This window comes from Pelophylax lessonae (genome assembly GCF_965119305.1).
Source record: "Pelophylax lessonae genome assembly, chromosome: 8".
Classification (NCBI taxonomy): Eukaryota; Metazoa; Chordata; class Amphibia; order Anura; family Ranidae; genus Pelophylax; species Pelophylax lessonae.
In genome coordinates this window covers 72,386,813-72,407,545 of record NC_138775.1, presented here as the reverse complement: position 1 = coordinate 72,407,545, position 20,733 = coordinate 72,386,813, and the positions used below count along the sequence as shown (strand labels likewise).

Here is a 20,733-nt window from a genome sequence, read left to right as displayed (position 1 = left end):
GGTTGACAAAGCCAACAGCACGACCTCTAGATCTATTCCCAGCCATTGATGGTGTTTGGTGATTCAGAAAGATATGTTTGGCAACTTTCCAAATGATGTCCGAATAAATCACAGGCTTGTCACTCACAAGCATTGCTCAAGAAGATGTCTGAAGATCTTCTTATAGTACTTCTTTTGCTGTTTCCTCATTGCTGCGTGGAATGTCATTGCTTGGTCGGTTCTGTCGACACCTCCCATGATGCTTTTGTAGTCTATCACTACTTGTGGCTTCATTACTTCTTTCCCACCTTTCATGTGTACCATAACAGTAGAGGTGTTATGCACTGTATTTAATAGGCACACATCTTTCTTGTCCCACCATCACAGTGCCATCATTTTGCCTTTCTGCCAGGCAACCAATTCTCCTGCCTTGAGCTTCTTTTTGCCAAACATTGGCAAAAAGCCCTTATGGTTCTATAGGCATCGGTTTTGTTTTGCAGTAGAACCTTATAAAGTTCAGGAGATGTATAAAAGTCAGTTGTTACACAATAGCCCTGATTTAGCAATGGCTCAATTAGTGAAAGAACAGAAGATGTTGCCATTCCATAATTGCTGTATTTTTTATTGAATTTTGTTCCTTTTTCAGTGTATATCAGTGTATTCCAAATGTAGCCATGTGGGATTTTACGCCAAATCGTGCCCTCTTTGATGCAATGTATTTCACCGAGCTGAGCCTTCCCTTGTAGGCCATTAGACTTTCATCTATGCTGATGTCTCTTTCTGGTACATAACTCCATTGGAAATTCTGTAGAGTCATTTAATATACTTCCCAAATTTTCTTTAGTTTTGGTGCAGGATGAGAAGTTTCATCAAATTCTTTATTGTTTTCGAAGTGGAGATTTTTCGTTATGAGGGAAAATCTGTACTCTGACATGATCGTACCAAAGAATGGAGTGGCAAGTAATGTATTGGTTGTCCAATACCACTTCTGCAGGGGTTTCCCCACCACTCCCCAAAGAATGATTAGACCCAGAAATTTCCAAATGTCATCTTTGGTCACTGGTTCCCACTTTCTGCATCTTGCAAACTTCTGATGCGTAGCCAACTGTTGCTCTTTGTACTGGTTTGTCTCGGTAACTATTTTTTCAATAACCTCATTGGTCAGAAATAATTGTAGGTATGCCAAGGGGTTGTCGTGGTCAACATCAACTTTCATACCAGGTGCTCCATTAAAATGGGAATCTTGGGGGAGCTGCCTGATCAGTACTGTAGTCAATAGAGCACCAAGTTCTCACATCGCTGAGCTCAGTCGCAGAATCGTCGCTGTCGTCACTTTCAGTACCTGATGATGAATTTTTCCATGAATCACTATTACTCAGTTCTTCAAATAATTCCAATTCATTGTGGCTGTTTTCCAGTACATCTAAAAGCACTTTTCAGCTAAAAGAACGCTTTTTGGACGCCATGGACGTTCTCAATTTTCCAGACACAAAGAACTGCAAAAGTACAGGCAGGGTACTGGAAAAGCCACTAGGAGAAAAGCTGTGGTGAAATGGCTTGATACAAAGTTGTAATCCTAACAGATTACACTGTATCATGTAATTTGTATTATTTATTTTTTGAATTTCCCACTGGTTCCACCCCCCATCTTCGCGGAGCTCACAGGGAAGGGAACCGGAAGACAGGTGCGGGAGGATGGCTGGAGGACGGCAGCAGAGCACGATTGGGGATCGTAGCGGAAGATAAGTGTGATTGTGGGGTAATCCTAAGTGTGGCTCGGGGTTACCGCTTTTGGCACTGTATATTAACCCCCGAACCACACTCGGGAATACCGCCAGGGAGGTTACAAACTAAAAAAAAAACTTTTGCCTTTTACTTCAAGACATATACAGTATGTAACTAGCATTAAAATGTAAATATATAATTTAATAAATGATGAATTCTCCTAAGTATAAGGTAGTTTCAAAAAGAAACAGCTCCCAGAGTGAAATACACAAACGTGCACCCATTAATACACTAAACAAAAATAACTTAACCAGCCATTTATATTAAAAATAGGTGTACACTGGGTAGATACTCCTTAATAAATGATCAAATCTTGACATATACAGTAGAAATTGGGGTAGTCAGAATAATTTTAGTCCCGTTAGGGACAAAGCTGGCATGGCTGTTTTTTTCATAGAGATTACAAGGTGTCTTTAGTTCATGAGTAGAAGATAGTAATTGGGTCCCCACATTGCTGAAACACTCAAATAGTACAGCAAGGTTTCCACTGTGCTAATGTAATACTAAAAGTAATCTTGTCACTACAAGGTAGTCACTACAAGGTCAAAACAGCAAAATGCATAACTATAAAAAGAAGAGGTACCATATCTAACTTTCCAGCGGCCCAGGTCTTGAAACACCGTTGCAATGTTTCTCCCCAGCCGCTGCTACCCTAGCCACATGCAGTGGTTCCTCCCACTGGCTCAGAGGAAACCACTGTTAAACAGGAAAGCAGGCATCTGATCTAGGTATCCAACCAAGACACAGGCTGAATGTTAAGTATAATGCCTCCTCTTTTACAAGTATTTCTTCTTTTTTTTTTAGTTTTAACCTTTTAGTGACATGGTCAGTATATTGGTTGCAATACACGTGTAGAAAAATTATTAATTTTTTTTCCAAGTGATCTTTTATGATAGAAATAACAAATCTATAATGGACAACCCATTTGATCAATATGGCACACACAGGGAATTCAGATTTAATTTCCATAGTTAAGATTTAAACAGTATTTTCTTTGTACATTATTGATTACATCTCTGTCTCCATCATGTAATCTCATATACAGATCAATTGAAATACAATCATATTCATGATCAAATTATCTCCGTATTGCCAATCGCTGCAAAACGATCAATAATTTTCTGCCCTGGATGATTGACTCAGTTTGATCAAATCTGATCTTAGGCTGGGTTCACACTTATCCGAATTGGATGCAGATTTCCCCGCATTAAATTCACATGACAGAAGACTGTGCCACACTCTCAGTGGAAACGGTTCACACACCTTCGGGGAGGCCCCAGTCCTAGGGTTGCCACCTCATCCCTTTAAACCAGGACACACATTAATTACACAGGTTCTGTGGCTGATTAAGATGGTAATTAAACTAACTTAGTGCCTAGTGTGCATTATATAAGCCTCAGAACCTGTGTAATTAATATGTGCCCTGGTTCAAAGGAATGGGGTGGCAACCCTACATGGTCCGCACTGGAAAAGGGTCCTGTTCGTCTTTGGCTCCCTTTAAGGTCTGAAATCAGGCAAAATTCGGACTTGCTGCGCACATGAAACTGAGAACTGGACCCCCTGCTGCAAGCCATGGCCGCATAAGTGTGAACCCGGACTAAATCAAGTCTAAACCTATCAAAAGGGAAGTTATGGCTATTCCATTGTTGCAGATTCGTGACATAGGATAGGTGACACTGGGGTTGGTTTACTAAAACTGGAGAATGCCAAATCTGGTGCAACTCTGCATAGAAACCAGTCAGCTTCCAGGTTTTTTATGTCAACGCTTAACTGAAAAAGCTGAATTTAGAAGCTGATTGGCTACCATGCACAGCTGCACCATATTTTTAGTGAATCAACCCCATAGGTACCAGAATGAAGCTTATATATGATGTTTGGGGTCTTATCATATATATAGGGGGTACAATCTCTTGGAGACCAGAGTGAATGGCATGTGTTAATTCAGGGACAAGGTGCTTACCTGGCTTTGATCTAAAGATGATGTGCTGGTTGTATGGAGGGGGTCTTCAAGTGAATTTTTGGCTTTTAATGGAGAGTTACATGAATCAAAACACCATTTTTCTTACCTAAAAACTTAGCTAAAATGTAACTTATTTCTGGATTTGAGAATCAAAGAGCTTGGTAATGGTTTGAAAAACCCCATCTTTAGGAAGCCAAATTCTAGAACTATGCTTCTTCATGCCACCAGCCATCGTCAATGGCTTCTGAAACTGTCCCCACGAGATAATGTTTGCATGATTGCATGAACATCATGGATCTGCAGGGCTTAAAGGAGAGGTTTAGAGCTAGGGGTTACTTACACAGGACTACAGAGGGAGGCAAGGTAGAGGCACTCAACAGGAAAAGATGTGAGATTCTGACATAAAAAAGGAAAAATAAGCACATAAGCGGGGCACAGTGCCTAAACTTGGTTCTCATTGGGACAAACTAAAATCTCTGCTGTCAAGACAATGGCATATTTTGGCATATGTTGATGAAAACTGCACCTTTTCCCCATTTAGCCTAAACAACCCTTTTTGGTAATATGTTACATGTAGCTGAAGGGGATTGTTCATGATGTTTAAAGCGGAGTTCCGGGCACAAAAAAGATTTTTTTTTTTTGTGCCCCTCCGCTAGGTATGCCGCACCTGAAAAGGAATTGGATAGTTATTTTTTTTTTTTTTGTTTACTCACCTTTAAACGTCATAGCTCCCAGGAATCAATGCGCCGCACCGGCCCCGCTCGTCATTTCCGGGCGACGCCGCATTCCCCTGCTAAACAGCTTCTGGGCATGCCCAGAAGCTGTTTAGGAATGCGGCGCCGCACCGGAAGTGACGAGAGGGGCCGGTGCAGTGCATTCTGGGACACGAAGACGCGGAAGAAGACGGAGAAGAGGACCGCGCCGGCTTCAGCTGCCCACAACCGAGATGGAAACGCTGTGGAAGAAAATTTCTAAGTAAGTATTTCTTCTAAAAGGTAAGTGCGAACCGGGACAGATCAGAGGCTAGCCATTGTGGATTGTGCTAGCCCTGACTGTCCCGGGGGTATGTTCATCCAAAAAACGTTTCTCTGCCCGGAACTCCGCTTTAATAACAAGTTGTTGCATATTAAGACAATGTTGTCTATTTTTTAATGACTGTGAGAAAAGGTACAAATTTTTCTAAATAGATTAATTTTTTTTAAATCAATTTGCGGGATATGATCTGTGGTGTGTTTTGCAATATTCATGATTTATTTCTTACTGTATTGATTTGAGTGTTTCCACCTGCCCTAAATTGTGAACGTGACCCTGCTAATTTTTCTTTCCATATCACCTTTAAGGGGTGGAGACTAACTTCCTAGAAAACTCCCTTAACTATTTAATATATATGAAATTGATCTGTAGTCCAAGATAAGAACTAGGAATGCTCTTTGATATCACACAGGATGTGCAAAGAGGACACAGCACAGCTCTGAATCAACAAAATCAACTGTTATTTTCTCTTATCCAATAGATATAACAACAATCTTCCAATGGTATATTAAAAAGGCCAAAAGACCTTATTAGGGTTTGACTATACGTTAAACATAAAGCAATATAGTGTATAACATTATTAGTATGTATCACATTATTTTTAAGTGATATTTTCCTTTTAGTACAGGTGGATTTAGTAAAAATCAGTTCACTTTTCTGTGAAATTGTTACCCTCCAATTTTGGTTCCAGTGGCTACCACCAAGCTAAGCTTGATTGATGTCTATAACCTATACGTAATCTTTACATTATCTAAAAGGTTAGAAGACAGGATGTGCTGCCAGTTAAATAAGTTTCTTGCTGACATCCAAAATTACAATACTTGTCCAAAAAGATAAGGAGCTGATCAATGTCCCTACTCTCAATCACTCACTGACCTCCTTCTACTCGCTCATGTTATGCTAACTGCTGGCTTTTAAGCAATATTCATTAAGCCTCTAGTCATTAGGCAAAGGATAGGATCCACTTTAAAAATGTTACACTGTTTTCTATACTCATTTGTCATTTCAAAGCCAATGGATTTGTCACACATACATAACTGGTTACACCCATCCTAATGCCTGCTGGAAATAAACAGTTTTCGGTTCTTAGTATTTTTAAACAAAAACACTCTAAAAGTAACTCTTCACTGTGCCAAATTTTACAGAAACCACTGTCAGATATGGACTAGTCATCTTATAAACAACTCACTAGTTTATATCCAGTAAATAAAAACTCTGCTCTGCCCCCCAAGACTTAGTTAATACCGCATTGAACTCCACCATCTTACCTGTTACATATCACAAAGAAGGTGTAACTAAGTTGTCAATCACAATTCACAAACTGCGTGTCAAAGACACACATTCCTTTCTATAACAGTCAAGTGTTACTGCACCTCCACCATGATAAAAATTACCACATTGTCACTCACAACATTACCACAAGTGATTTTTTTAAAAATACAAACATTAATTCACTCACGTTTAAAACTGAAATCCTCACAAATTTTAAAAGCATATGTGTATATAGAATATAGAATATCTTGTCGCTATTTAACCCTGTCGTCAGGCATCTCTAACCCACCCACTCTAACCTTGTCTGCATGTTCTCCGTCATACTCTAAAAGGTGTTTGAAAAAAAAACCAAGGAAAAATATTACACATTGAAGAATAATTTATTGGAACACAGTTACATATATTTATATTGTTTCAGTTTAAGTGGACTTTATTTATATGTATTTGTTATAAAACTATTCTAGTGATTCCAGTTGCAGTAACAGTGAGTAACTACACTGTTTCTTTGGTGGTTGAACTATTAAACTGTTCCGCCACTGGTCAATTTGTACAAAGTTGAGGGCTTTAGCTTTATTTTTTATAAAGCATTATTAGATGATTTCCCACCATGTGACTCTAACCCAGCCTTTCTCAACTGGGTTGCTGCCGCACCCTGGGGTGCTGCATGTGCTCATCAGGGGTGCCGCAGCATCCTGGTAGAAAAAGGCTGTGAGATGACTGCAGACTCCAGAATCCCCAGCCGAACACTAAATTGAAACTGCGGCAGCTCAGTAAGCATTAATTCAGTCAACAAAGTGAAAGCAGGGAGGGGGAAATGCCTCCCCTAGTGTGTGTGCTGTGCTCCCTGCCTGCCCTATCAGTGCTCTGGAGCCATTGTGGTGAGAAGAGACCTTAAGTAGAGAGGAGGCTTTCCGATTGGTATGGATGATCGATCATAGTCTTGTCATATCAGTGCTCTGGAGCCAATGTGGTGAGAAGAGACCTTAGGTAGAGAGGAGGCTTCCCGATTTGTATGGACGATCGATCATAGTCTTGTCATATCAGTGCTCTGGAGCCAATGTGGTGAGAGGAGACCTTAGGCAGAGAGGAGGCTTCCCGATCTGTATGGACGATCGATCATAGTCTTGTTATATCAGTGCTCTGGTGAGTGTTGACCACCTAGGGGAGAGGTCTCACGAGGTGGGGTGACGGGTCTGGTGGATTTCGTTTGGACGTCACTCCTTTTAAATATTTTTTATCACTGACACCCATATGGTGCTGTAAAGGACTTATAAAGGCACAGGAGGTGTATTTCTTCTGAAGAGCGCTGCTAATGTGGACATTTTTTTCTGTATGAAAAGTGTAGGCATGATAGAAAATGATTGTTGTTTATTATAGCAGCTGCCACTAGTGTCAAAAACTTCTATGAACATTTTTGTATTGTGACTTGATTTGTAAATGCAAATCATATTATTGGTCATTGCAATTCTACAGGTGCTGGGAGAAAGGATGAGTGGTCTTTGAACCGTAAAAGTCACTTTCGTGTTGTTTTTTTATGTATGTATGTGTGTTTGAATGTGTATATGTGTGTGTGTTTATATTTATATGTGTATATGTATTTATGTATGTTACTTTTAAACCTCACCCCTATTTATGTACTACCAGAACTGCTTTTTTAGGGCTTATTTGTAATAGAAACAAGGACTGGTGCTCCTCTGAAAAACGATTCAAGCTCAGACCCTTAAATGCAGCATCACTATGCAACAACTGCTTGCAATGCAAACAGTTGGAGGTGGTAGAAACAACTCGACCTGGTGGTTTTCCCAACCCCCATCCTTACATGTGAAAGAGCCCTTGGGTCACATCTGTGCTGCTGTATGTTGCATGTAGGGCAGCCCATTCCTTTCAGTGGGCTGCCCTACCCACAGAAATACAGGAAAAGATGTCCCCAACCATTTTTTTGTAAATCCCTCCGCATCAAAAACACTCTGTGTTTGCCAATGTGTGGGGTACCATTAAGGCCCCTTTCACACAGGCGGACCGTTCAGATCCGCCTGTCAGTTTTTTGGGCGGATTTGAACGGATGCCCCATGCATCTCTATGAGGCATAGGATGTCAGCGGAGACATGTCCGCTGACATCCAATCCAATCCGTCAAATCTGGACGGATGGAAACCCTATTTTCCATCCGTACAGCGGATCAGATCGGATGGGATTGGATGAGAACGGACAGACGGTCCGTTCCCATCTGATTCCCCCATAGAGATGCATGGGTCCTGACAGCTGTGTCTCCGGACACTGCGCAGGGAACAGCTGTCATCCTCCTGCCCAGGGGTTGGGTCGGCGGATCGATCCCCTGCTGAGATAAACTGAGTCCTCTTGTCTTGTTCCTAGTGTGAAAGAGCCCTTAGAGTTAATGGCACCACTGCGCATCTGCTAAAGAGCAGCACATTTGTCTGCGTGTCAGGAATATACGCTATTTTGCGCAACACATAGAAACATTAACCAAGCCTTGGACTGGGGTCCCTCGAGACTGAAAATACTTTTGAAGGGCGTCCTGACTGGAAAAAGGTTTGAAAACCACTGCTCTAACCCACGCAGATTCCCTCATGCCCACTGATGATGGGAAGAAATGTGTGGCTGATTTCTACTTATGTAAAATATACCTCTTTGTGCTTACCACCTAAAGCCAAAGGCCTAGGGGCCCTTACGATTAATCCAGCCTTGAAAACCAGTGCCATGGACTACTGATTTCTACCTTTTCATAGCATTTTGACTCATACATTACGCTTAGCCAATAATGGTTCAAATAGCAGAGTTCTGCAAAAATCCATAACCACCAATCAGCTTTCATTAGCCCTCACCTGCCAGAACCCCTTGTTTAATTTGTTGTTATGGGTTACTGCGCACCACTGCTCATTGCATTGTGTTATTAAATAAGGCCACATGTATTTCAATATAATTGAATTTAGATCATTTCTAGATGTAATACAGCAAATTATTATTGTCAGGAAGGAAATGTTGCCAGGAAAATAACAATAATTTAAATAAGGAATGATATAAACCTAGTGAGAGTTGTGTGATGGAGCCACACAGATTTCCAGATGTTCTAACATAAACAAAGACTTTAATCAGAATTTGGTAGCTATCGGACCGTCTTTGATGAGACATATCTGAAGAAATCAGAGCAAGGAAATGATGCGTTAAATTTAGCATGGAACTGAACTTCATGTCCTGTATAATCATTTACCATATGTAATCAGAGAAACCAGCCCTGAATTGCCATGCAGTTAATGGATCATGATGCAATTAGAGCTTAAAGAAAAGACAGCACTGGTGCAAGGTATGATAAAGGCCAAAAGCTTTTTTTGGAACACAAGGCTTACCCTTATTTATACTTTTACATGTTTCATTACTAGCACTATTATCATTATGTCCTCAGGTCCACCCCAATGGTATACAATCAGGACGGTGTTTAGAGATCAAGATAGCTTGTGAATGATGACATCCTGCCCCAAAGACCCTACCGTGGGCTTTATTTAGATATCATTCTGCATGTCTCCCAACTGCGTGAGATGGAAAAGAGAAAAATATTTTAGGACAAAGTATGTAGGCAAAGGAGAAACACACCCCTGGCATGCCCCCAGTTATGAGGTCCGTGCAGGAATAACTACTTACTGACCACTAGGGATCGTCCGATTATCAGCAAAGCCAATATATCGAGAGCCGATATGCACTTTCCCCGATATATCAGAATCGGCCACCAAGGTTACCGATATTGCCGATATTTCAGAAAGCGCTTGTACCGAAGTGATGCCTGCAGCTACAGACATCACCCCAGTACCGGCGTCCATAGCCATCGGTCGGCTGTCTTGTAATGGCAACCTATGCGGCTAAAAAGCTGCTGGGCTGTCATTACAAGGAGCCGGAGGGGACCCTCCTCCCGTCGCCTTCCACGGCTTGCCCGGGTCTCCTGTCCCACCGGCACGGCTGCCGAAGACCCGTTTAAAGCCACATTCGGCTCTGATCGGGTCTCCATGCAAAAACCTGGAAGTGATGTCATGACATCACTTCCGGGTACTCTGCGCCAAATTGAAAAAAATGACAGCATTCAAAACAGCCAAACTTGGCGTTTTGAATGCTTTTAAGTGCAGAGGAGGGGTCTGGGATCTTTTAGACCCCCAGATCCCTCCACAAGAGTACCTGTCATGTAAAAAAAAAAAAAAAAAAAATTTAAATGTACGAAAATATCGGCCCATTTTGGCCAATACCAATACGCGATGACCAAAATATCGGTATCGGCAATGAAAAAACTATATCGGTCGATCACTACTGACCACCCGCCACAGATATACTGCAGCAGGCTGGCTCGGCTTCTTCTCTCTGAAATGATCACGGAGCACCTGTGTTCTTCCTATTTGGGATCACAGGTCTCTGTAGTCATTTCACAAGTCCCTCCCCCATACAATTAGAAAACACTCCCCTAGGCTCACACTTAACGCTTTGATCACCCCTGGTTTTAACCCCTTCCCTGCCAGTATCATTATTACAATAACAGTGCATATTTTTGGCACTGAATACTGTAGTAATGTCACTGGTACCCCCAAAAGTGTCAAAAATGTCAGTTAGGGGTCTGATCTGTCTGCCGCAATGTCGCTTTACCGCTAAAAATCGCTAATCGCCGCCATTACTAGTAAAAAATAAAATTAAAAAAATGACATAAATCTTTTCCCTAGTTTGTAGACGCGATAACTTTTGCGCAAACCAATCAAAATACGCTTATTGGGATTTTTTTTTTTACCAAACATATGTAGCATAAAACAAATTGGCCTAAAATGTTAAAAAATTTTGATTTATACATTTTCTGGGGGGGGGAATTTCATATAAAAAAAATGTGAAAAATATTGTTATTTTTGCAAAATTGACGCTCTTTTTTTGTCTATAGCGCATGATCAAAAAATCGCACAGGTGATCAAATACCACCAAAAGAAAGCTCTGTTTGTGGGAAAAAAAGGACATCAAATTAGTTTAGGTGCAGCGTCGCATGACCGCGCAATTGTCCGTTAAAATCACGCAGTGTCGAATCGCAAAATAGGCCCTGGTGAGGAAGGGGGTAAAATCTTCCGGGGCTTAAGTGGTTAATGTTGGATTAAACTGAAGAAGGTAATATGCTGTCTGTTTTATATGCTGGACTAGTTTTCAATTTAAGAGACCAACAAACAAGAGAAAAGGGAGACCTTTTGATACTTTTCAAATAATAAGGTCTTTGGCTGAATTTATCCACTGTCAAAAGGTGGCCAGAAAAAGGAAACAAAACATGTAAAAAGTTATAAACTGTAAACTTTTGGAGCTTGATGTTGTCCCCTTTAACTTTTGTAAATAATATACAGTTTTCTCGACCTATAATTACACCGTGTAGTCCACCAATCTGCAGAGGAAATAGAGTAGAATCTAAAAAAAGGGTTTTTACATTATGTTCATCGCTGCTGAGTGCATTGTGACTGCTCTCAGTAATTTTACCTTTATTTCTTCTGTTGAACTTACCTATAAGTTACCAAACAAGCTAAAAATGTGAGCAGCATTGAAAGTGTTTTTTTTTTATCTCAGTCCTCCCTATTTCCTAGCCACTGGTACCTGGACACATAAGGGCTCATGCACACTGCAGCTAAAAAAAAGCTGCTTTCACAGGCATTTGAGCTTTTATTTCTTTGCCTACAAGCTTGAACTTTTGTACGCTCTTTTGCACGTTTTTTTCTGAGCTTCTGTGAGTTTTTTAAACATATGCGTGTTTTTTATACAAAACTCCCTTCAGCTCATTTCTCCTATTTTTTTTAGCGTTTTTAAGCTCTTTTGAGCTTTTTCACATTTTTTTTGTGCGTTTTTGGGCACTTAGGCGTCTTTTCTGCTCGAAAGCGCCTCTCAAAATCGAGAGTTTTGGGGGGTTTTTCTGCCTGTATGAACATATACTTGTAAACTGAAAAAGCCATAGTGTGCATAAACACATTGGCTAATGTGGAGGGGAGTTTCCAGGCAGAAAAAATGAGAGCTCAAAAAAGCTCAAAAGCCTGTAGGAGCCGCTTCTTTGAGATGCAGTGTAAGAACACAAAAAGGGGTGGTTGTGACGCAAAATTGTGATTACCAAATGCTAAGAACCATAAGTCCGTAGGTGGGAAAAATAAAGCAGTGGGCAGATGAGAAAAGCCATATACAGGCGGTCCCCGGGTTACAAGTTGGGAGTGTAGGTTTGTTCTTAAGTCGAATGTGTTTGTAAGTTGGAACAGATACATTTTTTAGGTTTAGCTCCAGCCAAAAAAATAATTTTTAAGTATTTTGGATAGCATAGGGAAGAGTTAGCATCCCTGTACCATTTGTTTTGATGTTTCTACCCCTGTTCAGAAGATTTCACCTCACTTTCTGTCCCTATGACAACTGTATTTTGAAAATTTTGGGTTGTTGTGGAAACAAGGATTGGGGATAAAGCATTAGTGGAGACACCTTTTTCCCATGGGAACTCTTACAGGAGTGAATTTCCCTTCCTAGGGGGAGATTTCTCATCACTTCCTGTTGTCTCTCTCCATTTGTAAGTAGGAGTCGTTTGTAAGTCGGATGTTTGTAACCTGGGGACAGCCTGTATTAGAGTTAGGCTGATGATAATATCCTGCAGTGATAGTGGACAGTCCAGAGCTCAGGATAAGACTCTTGAGGGAAGTAGAAGCATAGGAACATGTAGAAAAAACAAAGATAGAGGCACCTTCTAAGTGTAGACTGTATAACATTTATTAGACAAAGGTATAAAACCATTCACATTTAGGCAAGTAAAATCAGGGACATCCGTTTTTTTCTTTGACATGCAATTTGCATAAGCCTCATATTGACAATGACTCCACACATAAACATCAGCTAGTTTCTACCCAATAGCAAAAAGATCAAAACAAATTTAAAAAAATAAACAATTTAGCAAGATGGGACAACAGGCTTATATTTGTGTTTGGTTGGGCGGTAAGAACGCACAGTTGAGCCCCCTTTTTACACCCCAATCGCTCCCCCTCTAAGCTGCAAAGACAGCAGAAGGGTTTTACACTTACCGTAAAAATGATCCCCCTTATTGCACGGAACAGGGCCGTGCTGCAAATGTGTGCTATGCACCCTATTGTGCGTGGTGATGCAATTTTTTTTTTACTGGTTAAAACAGGTGGTGAGGGAGACAGAACGTGCCTCTCTCCCTGTCAAACGCATTCTGAAAAACGACCCATTACAGATTGTTCTTCAGAAGGGCAATGCCAGTGTAGATGGGATGTTTGTTTTGTGACTGAGCCGACTCTCATTGTGGCTGTAGGGCAATTATTTTTATATTTTACCCTTTTGTTTTGAAATGCACCTATCCTTTAATGCCCCCCTCCCCAGTAGAAAATTCTTACCTTTCCTTTACTCCCCCACCACTCTGTTCAGTTTCTGCAATTGAAGAAAATTGCCCAATGCTTCAGAGTATAGAGGAGCATGTGATTCACTCTGTATGCTTGATAATTGCTCCATTGTTGTCACATACGGGAGATGAGAGTCTTTACCTACAGTATATCGAAGCTCTGATTGCAGCAGTGATATGGTGGCTTAACAGGCAGTGGGAGCAGAGGAAAGGAGAGTAAGTACTGTTGGGCATAAAGCTAACTTGCTGCTTGGCCCCGCATAATAAGTGATGAGTGGCAACACTGTGGGGAAGATTTACTAAAACCGGAGCACTCAAAATCAGACGCAGCTCTTCATGGTGTAGCCAATCAGCTTCTAACTTTAGCTTGTTCGATTAACCACTTCACCCCCGGAAGGCTTTACCCCCTTAATGACCAGGCCATTTTTTGTGATTCGGCACTGCATTGCTTTAACTGACAATTGTGCGGTCGTGCGACACTATACCCAAATACAATTGATGTCCTTTTTTTCCCACAAATAGAGCTTTCTTTTGGTGGTATTTGATTACCTCTGCAGTTTTTCGTTTTTGCGCTATAAACAAAAAAAGAGCATCAATTTTAAAAAAACACCAATATTTTCTACTTTCTGCTATAAAACATTCCCAATAAAAAAAATTTAAAAAATCTAATTTTTTTTATCAGTTTAGGCCAATTTGTATTCTGCTACATATTTTTGGTAAAAAAAAAATCCCAAAAAGTGTATAATAATTGGTTCGTGCAAAAGTTATAACGTTTACAAACTACGGGATAGATTTATGGACTTTTTATTTTTTGTATTAGTAATGGTGGAGATCAGCGATTTTTATTGGGACTGCGACATTGCGACGGACAAATCTGACACGAAGTGACACTTTTTGGGGACCAGTGACACTAATACAGTGATCAGTGCTAAATAATATGCACTGTTACAGAATAAATGACACTGGCATGGAAGGGGTTTACACTGGGGGGGATCAAGGGGTTAAATGTTTTCCCTAGATGTGCTTACTAACTGTGGGGGGGATGGATTGAACAGAGGCAGAGGGAGACCTGGCTTAGCTCAATCACACAATCTTGCCCTGCCTCTCTGACAGGAGAGCGGTCATTGTTTACATACCAGACAGCTCTCTTGTCAGTTTTGCCAAAGATCGCGGGAGGCCAGCGGCGATCAAGCCCGCTCCTCCCACAGTCTGCCTCCCGCTGTGTCTAATCACAGTGGAAGCACGGCGCCGGTGGCGCTTGCGCCGAAACCATGTGCACATAATAATTAGATCTATGTAATTATACGCAGCCGAGCCGCCCTGCTGTAGTAAATTTGCGTGGGGCGGTCAGCAAGTGGTTAAGTTTTGACAATAAAACCTGAAAGCTGATTGGTTTCAATGCAGAGCTGCACCAGATTTTGCATGCTCCAGTTTTAGTAAAGCTCCCCCTGTATCGCTGCCCCTGGTGGGTTCACCTCCGATACATCCACATACACCTCCTCCAGTCGGCTGCCAGCCCAGCTCACATGCAGCACAATGTGGGACAAGAAAAGTTTGGATGGCTGTACATCAACGATCCACTTTATTAAATTGCTAGTTGTTGGTAGTAAACCTCAGTTGGAGAAAAAAAATAAAAAATTCTCTGCAAGGCAACGTCATAATGTGCTAGCATGCATTGCATAATAGCACAGTATGAGAGACTTACCTTAAAACAAAGCCCTCCAGCACCGCTGAGAGGGCTGACATCTGCCTTCTGGGTTCCCAGCCTTCGGCTACATAAGTGGCTGCTGGCGCATTGACGTCACTCACATGCATGCGCATGGGAGCCCCCATCTACAGAACAGGCTCTGAAGGTGCGGCACTGTATGATGGACCTTCAGAGCGCATGCTCCTGTAATGTCACAGGCTGCATGCACGCAGAATATCTCCTAAAGAGTGAAAGTTTAGGAAATATTCACTGTACCTACAGGTAGGCCTTATTATAGGCTTGCCTGTCGGTATATGTGGTGTAACAGAGTTTACTACCACTTTAATAAAGTGGATCGTTGCTGTGCAGCCATCTGGATTTTTCTTGTCCCACTTGTGGAGTGATGCCCATGCAATAATCTTTTAAAATTGTGTTTTAGTAAATATGACACACTAGCATTTTTTTACCAAGGCGTCAACTGTAATCCCGCTATAACCTTTCTCATGTGTCCTGTCTAAAAATTGGGAATTTGCATCACCTATGCATTTTGTGTCATGTTCAGGTATGAGATATCACAGGACGCTGACTAACGGTTCTCTTCCCAAATGTATCTCATTATCTTCTGTTTCTTTTTTTGTCCAGCCTTTACTAATATGACTAACATGCCTGTTAGGGGTAGTCTAGAAATCATCGCTAAGCCGTCCTGGGCAAGACACTACCCATATGGAGGCCACATGGACCAGATTCCTATAGACTGGTGGACAAGAAGCCGGGCTGCGGTGCATGTGTGAGAATATTAACAATGAGGTAATCCATTAATGAAACATTCATTGTATTTTACATTAAACAGAGGCAGGGGATTTCATACAAGACGTGATCCGGATGTTAATAACAAGGAAAGATAAATTGATTTAAATTGCAGGTCTAGTGACGTGGTAATCCACAAATGTACTGAGCTATTCCTGCTGCGTAATTGGCTGGTAATTTGCATTCCCAGGAGACTGAGATGGTTATAGGGAATGAAGGTATCTACTTCAATATATGCTCACTGCTATCTTTTCAACTTCCCTAATTGCAAGATGACTTCCCTTTTAAAGCCCCTGTGTCACTCTAATAAATTTGCTTTTGTAAGGCAGGGCAGTAACATAGTATACTTTAAACATATTATTTATTGTCTTTACTTGTGCTCTATACTTGTTGAGTCCTTAGAAAATCTACATTTGTTGCTTGAAGACACTAAGGCTGATGTGTGATACAGTTCCTGCTGAGAGGAAATTTTCTCTCTCTCTCTCTCTCTCTCTCTCTCTATATATATATATATATATATATATATATATATATATATATACAGTCAGGTCCATAATTATTGGGACATCGACACAATTGTAATCTTTTTGGCTCTATACACTACCACAATGGATTTGAAATGAAACAAACAAGATGTGCTTTAACTGCAGACTTTCAGCTTTAATTTGAGGGTATTTACTTACATCCACATCCGGTGAACGGTGTAGGAATTACAACAGTTTGTATATGTGCCTCCCACTTTTTAAGGGACCAAAAGTAATGGGACAGATAAACTTTCACTTTTTAATACTTGGTTGCAAATCCTTTGCAGTCAATTACAGCCTGAAGTCTGGAATGCATAGACATCACCAGACGCTGGGTTTCATCCCTGGTAATGCTCTGCCAGGTCTCTACTGCAACTGTCTTCAGTTCTTGCTTGTTCTTGGGGCATTTTCCCTTCAGTTTTGTCTTCAGCAAATGAAATGCATGCTCAATCAGATTCAGGTCAGGTGATTGACTTGGACATTGCATAACATTCCACTTCTTTCCCTTAAAAAACTCTTTGGTTGCTTTCGCAGTATGCTTCGGGTCATTGTCCATGTGCACTGTGAAGCGCCATCCAATGAGTTCTAAAGCATTTGGCTGAATATGAGCAGATAATATTGCCCGAAACACTTTAGAATCCATCCTGCTGCTTTTGTCAGCAGTCACATCATCAATAAATATAAGAGAACCAGTTCCATTGGCAGCCATACATGCCCACGCCATGACACTACCACCACCATGCTTCACTGATGAGGTGGTATGCTTTGGATCATGAGCAGTTCCTTTCCTTCTCCATACTCTTCTCTTCCTATCACTCTGGTACAAGTTGATCTTGGTCTCATCTGTCCATAGGATGTTGTTCCAGAACTGTGAAGGCTTTTTTAGATGTTGTTTGGCAAACTCTAATCTGGCCTTCCTGTTTTTGAGGCTCACCAATGGTTTACATCTTGTGGTGAACCCTCTGCATTCACTCTGGTAAAGTCTTCTCTTGATTGTTGACTTTGACACACATACAACTACCTCCTGGAGAGTGTTCTTGATCTGGCCAACTGTTGTGAAGGGTGTTTTCTTCACCAGGGAAAGAATTCTTTAGTTATCCACCACAGTTGTTTTCTGTGGTCTTCCTGGTCTTTTGGTGTTGCTGAGCTCACTGGTGCGTTCTTTCTTTTTAAGGATGTTCCAAACAGTTGATTTGGTCACACCTAATGATTTTGCTATCTCTCTGATGGGTTTGTTTTGTTTTTTCAGCCTAATGATGGCTTGCTTCACTGATAGTGACAGCTCTTTGGATCTCATATTGAGAGTTGACAGTAACAGATTCCAAATGCAAATAGCACACTTGTAAATGGGATAATGAGGGAATAACACACACCTGGCAATGGAACAGCTGAGCAGCCAATTGTCCCATTACTTTTGGTCCTTTAAAAAGTGGGAGGCACATATACAAACGGTTGTAATTCCTACACCTTTCACCTGATTTTGATGTAAATACCCTCACATTAAAGCTGAAAGTCTGCAGTTAAAGCACATCTTGTTTGTTTCATTTCAAATCCATCATAGAGCCAAAAAGATTAGAATTGTGTTGATGTCCCAATATTTATGGACATGACTGTATATATGTGATTATGCACAGCACAACTGGCCTTTAGCAGTAAAACTGCTATAGGGCAGTCGGCAAGTGGTTAACCCTTGTATTTATATTAATTTTTGTTTTTATTGTGGTAATGATTTTACTATTTGTAGTCGAGTTTTCTGTGTATGTATACTATTTTAATTATTATTTATTAAGTACATTCATTAGGAAGTGCCTAATCTTACAGTTTATCTGAAGACCTGGGTGTTTAGCAAATAACCACCATAGCTAGTAGTAGTTAGTTAAGGTCAACTGGACTTGTTCAGAAATGTTAAAGACGTTTCATAGCTTCTCCAAGCCACTTTTTAATTCCCAATGAGTTTCAGGAAGATACCCCAGGTTTTAAATCAGGTAGCACAGACACTTTAGGCTAATCACCATGAAATGTGTAAATGTTGATTGTCCAAGAACAGGGTGAGAAGTGTAAAAGTTGTGGAACTGGGGCATCTTCTTGACATTCATTGGACAATGTAGGAGAACACTTGTGAGAAAGACAAAGAGCATTGTTGTCCTATGCCAGAAAGTGCCTAAACAAGAACCTTTATAGCAGGATTGCAAAGTTTTATTTTAACGAACGCTGAAGATTTAAAAGATTGGAATGACCTTTGATATTACCTTAACATGTTCAAGCCTAGGTGAGGTTTTAGTGATCGGTTTACATATACTTTAAACTTGCAGCCCAGTCAAAATTGAAATGCAACTAAACTAAGAGTAAACCTACCCTATCTTTGTTAATCCTATACCAGAAAAACGAAAGTATCCTTCTGGGTTTTAAAGAAGAATATTTGATTCTTTATAAATGATATATGAAAACTTGAGCCAAGAGGAAAAAAGCTTGCATGCATTTTGCCTTGGGCTGCCGTACTGAGCAGTTGACAGGTGCACTTTAACTAGGTTTATGGCAACATGGACAACATATGGACCTTTTATCTCGAGACAAGTATAAAGGATGAGATATTGTCACTTTTTTTATAACAGGATGCAATTTTGCTTGTAAACTTGAATAGATTTCCGTCTTTTGTCAAGAAAGTGAGATCTAGAAATATGGTATGTCAGATTTAATGCTCTTTTGTTAAATCCTATGCATTAAGGCAAGTATTCTCCTTATTCATTGTTGACTGATCATATGGTGAGGGGATCAGTCACTAGATGACATCTGTATACAGAGATAACAGCGTTTATCAAAATGTTCACTTAGTCAAATGGAACGTTAATCCTGCAATGACAGAAAGTAAGATGGCACATTTATTTGTCTTGCCTATTTCAACAATTGTGGCCATACAACACTTTTATTTTCATAGGGAGTTAATAAAGGCATACCGGAAAATCAAGCTTCATGGGCAAAGGAATGATTGCATAATAGGTTAAAAATGTTACGTTATCGTAAGTATTTACTGGTGATTTATAATATTTCTGTTTGGGAAAAGCAATAATATTCAGAGTATTTAACAATCAAAGTAGATCCAAAGGTGGACATATTCCCTCTTCAATCTTTTGCATCGGGTCTGGCATAGGAGGAGTAAATGAGTAAATGTTACTTCTGCATGGTGGTCTAATTCTTTCGTTATCCACCACTTTGTTTCTTGCACTGACCAATATCCAACTGGGTTCCAAGAAGAGTTCAAAAATTTGTACAGTTACTACATGTGCATGTGGTCATCATTGCTTCTTTGATAATGTGTTTTACATTTAAGTTTTTAATTTACTGATCTTTTAGATGCTATCTATAGGTATTTAACTCAATCTGGTTAAGATTGAACTTCCCAGAATGGTTTAAGACAGTTGACTTGGTATATTGGTAATTTTAATACATCTTTGAGCCATGTAATAGCATTAGCAGGAGAGTTATGCTTTTTGACTTCACTTTCATGTGTTTATGAACAACCTGAATAAATCAAGTATTGTATTTTTTATTTTTTATTTGATAGATAGAATTAGGGTCAGAGCTTTTATCAAGACTTTCTGTTTGAGGTGCATTGCAAATGAAGGTAAACAAAAAAATACTTTTTTTTTTTTTTTTGGTCTTTTAACTTGTCTAGCAACATTTTATTAACTTTGTTAAAATAAAATGGACAATTGCATTTTTGTAAAAAAAAATAAAATAATAAAAATTCAGAGGAAGGGGGTGTTCCTTTACATGTACAAAAAAAAAATTCTGCTAATTTAGCCTTGCATAGTATAAATCATCAATCTTTGTCCATGCCATGTCAGTGAATAATTGTACAGACTGAAAGTGGAAATTAGGTTATACTGAAGGAAGTTTTCTGCTCCAGTTGAAATGCAACAGCTGGGAACATCATCTTACGGTATGGTGATATTTAATAATTGCTTTTTAAATAGTTGGCATGCTGCCTAAGCATTGTAAGCCATTAAAAGACTTACTGTGCCATCGCCAAATGCACAGTAGATCAGGAAAGGCCACTGTGCACTAAGGCCCACTGGAAAGTGAATACATATTTATTTAAGGAGAACAAGTCATCTAAGTGAGATCAAAGAATGGCCAGTTGCTGTGTGGATGAAACTATCTTCTGAAGAGAGTGTCAAGTCTAAACTAGAACACAGGATTAATGAAAAATGTAATGCTTGAGTTTCACATTGTGAGTCCAGAATAAACAAGATGACAGTGTATAGTGTTATTAATGCATTCCAAAA

The 20,733-nt window shown here is 40.1% G+C and overlaps 1 pseudogene across 1 annotated transcript; it reads right to left on the bottom strand.

The window, feature by feature from the left end:
* Nucleotides 1–631: 631 nt before the first annotated feature.
* LOC309562150 (piggyBac transposable element-derived protein 4-like) lies at nt 632–1,445 on the bottom strand (annotated as a pseudogene). The gene has a single exon. The product of its transcript is annotated as a piggyBac transposable element-derived protein 4-like (transcript).
* Between the last annotated feature and the right edge of the window lie 19,288 nt (nt 1,446–20,733).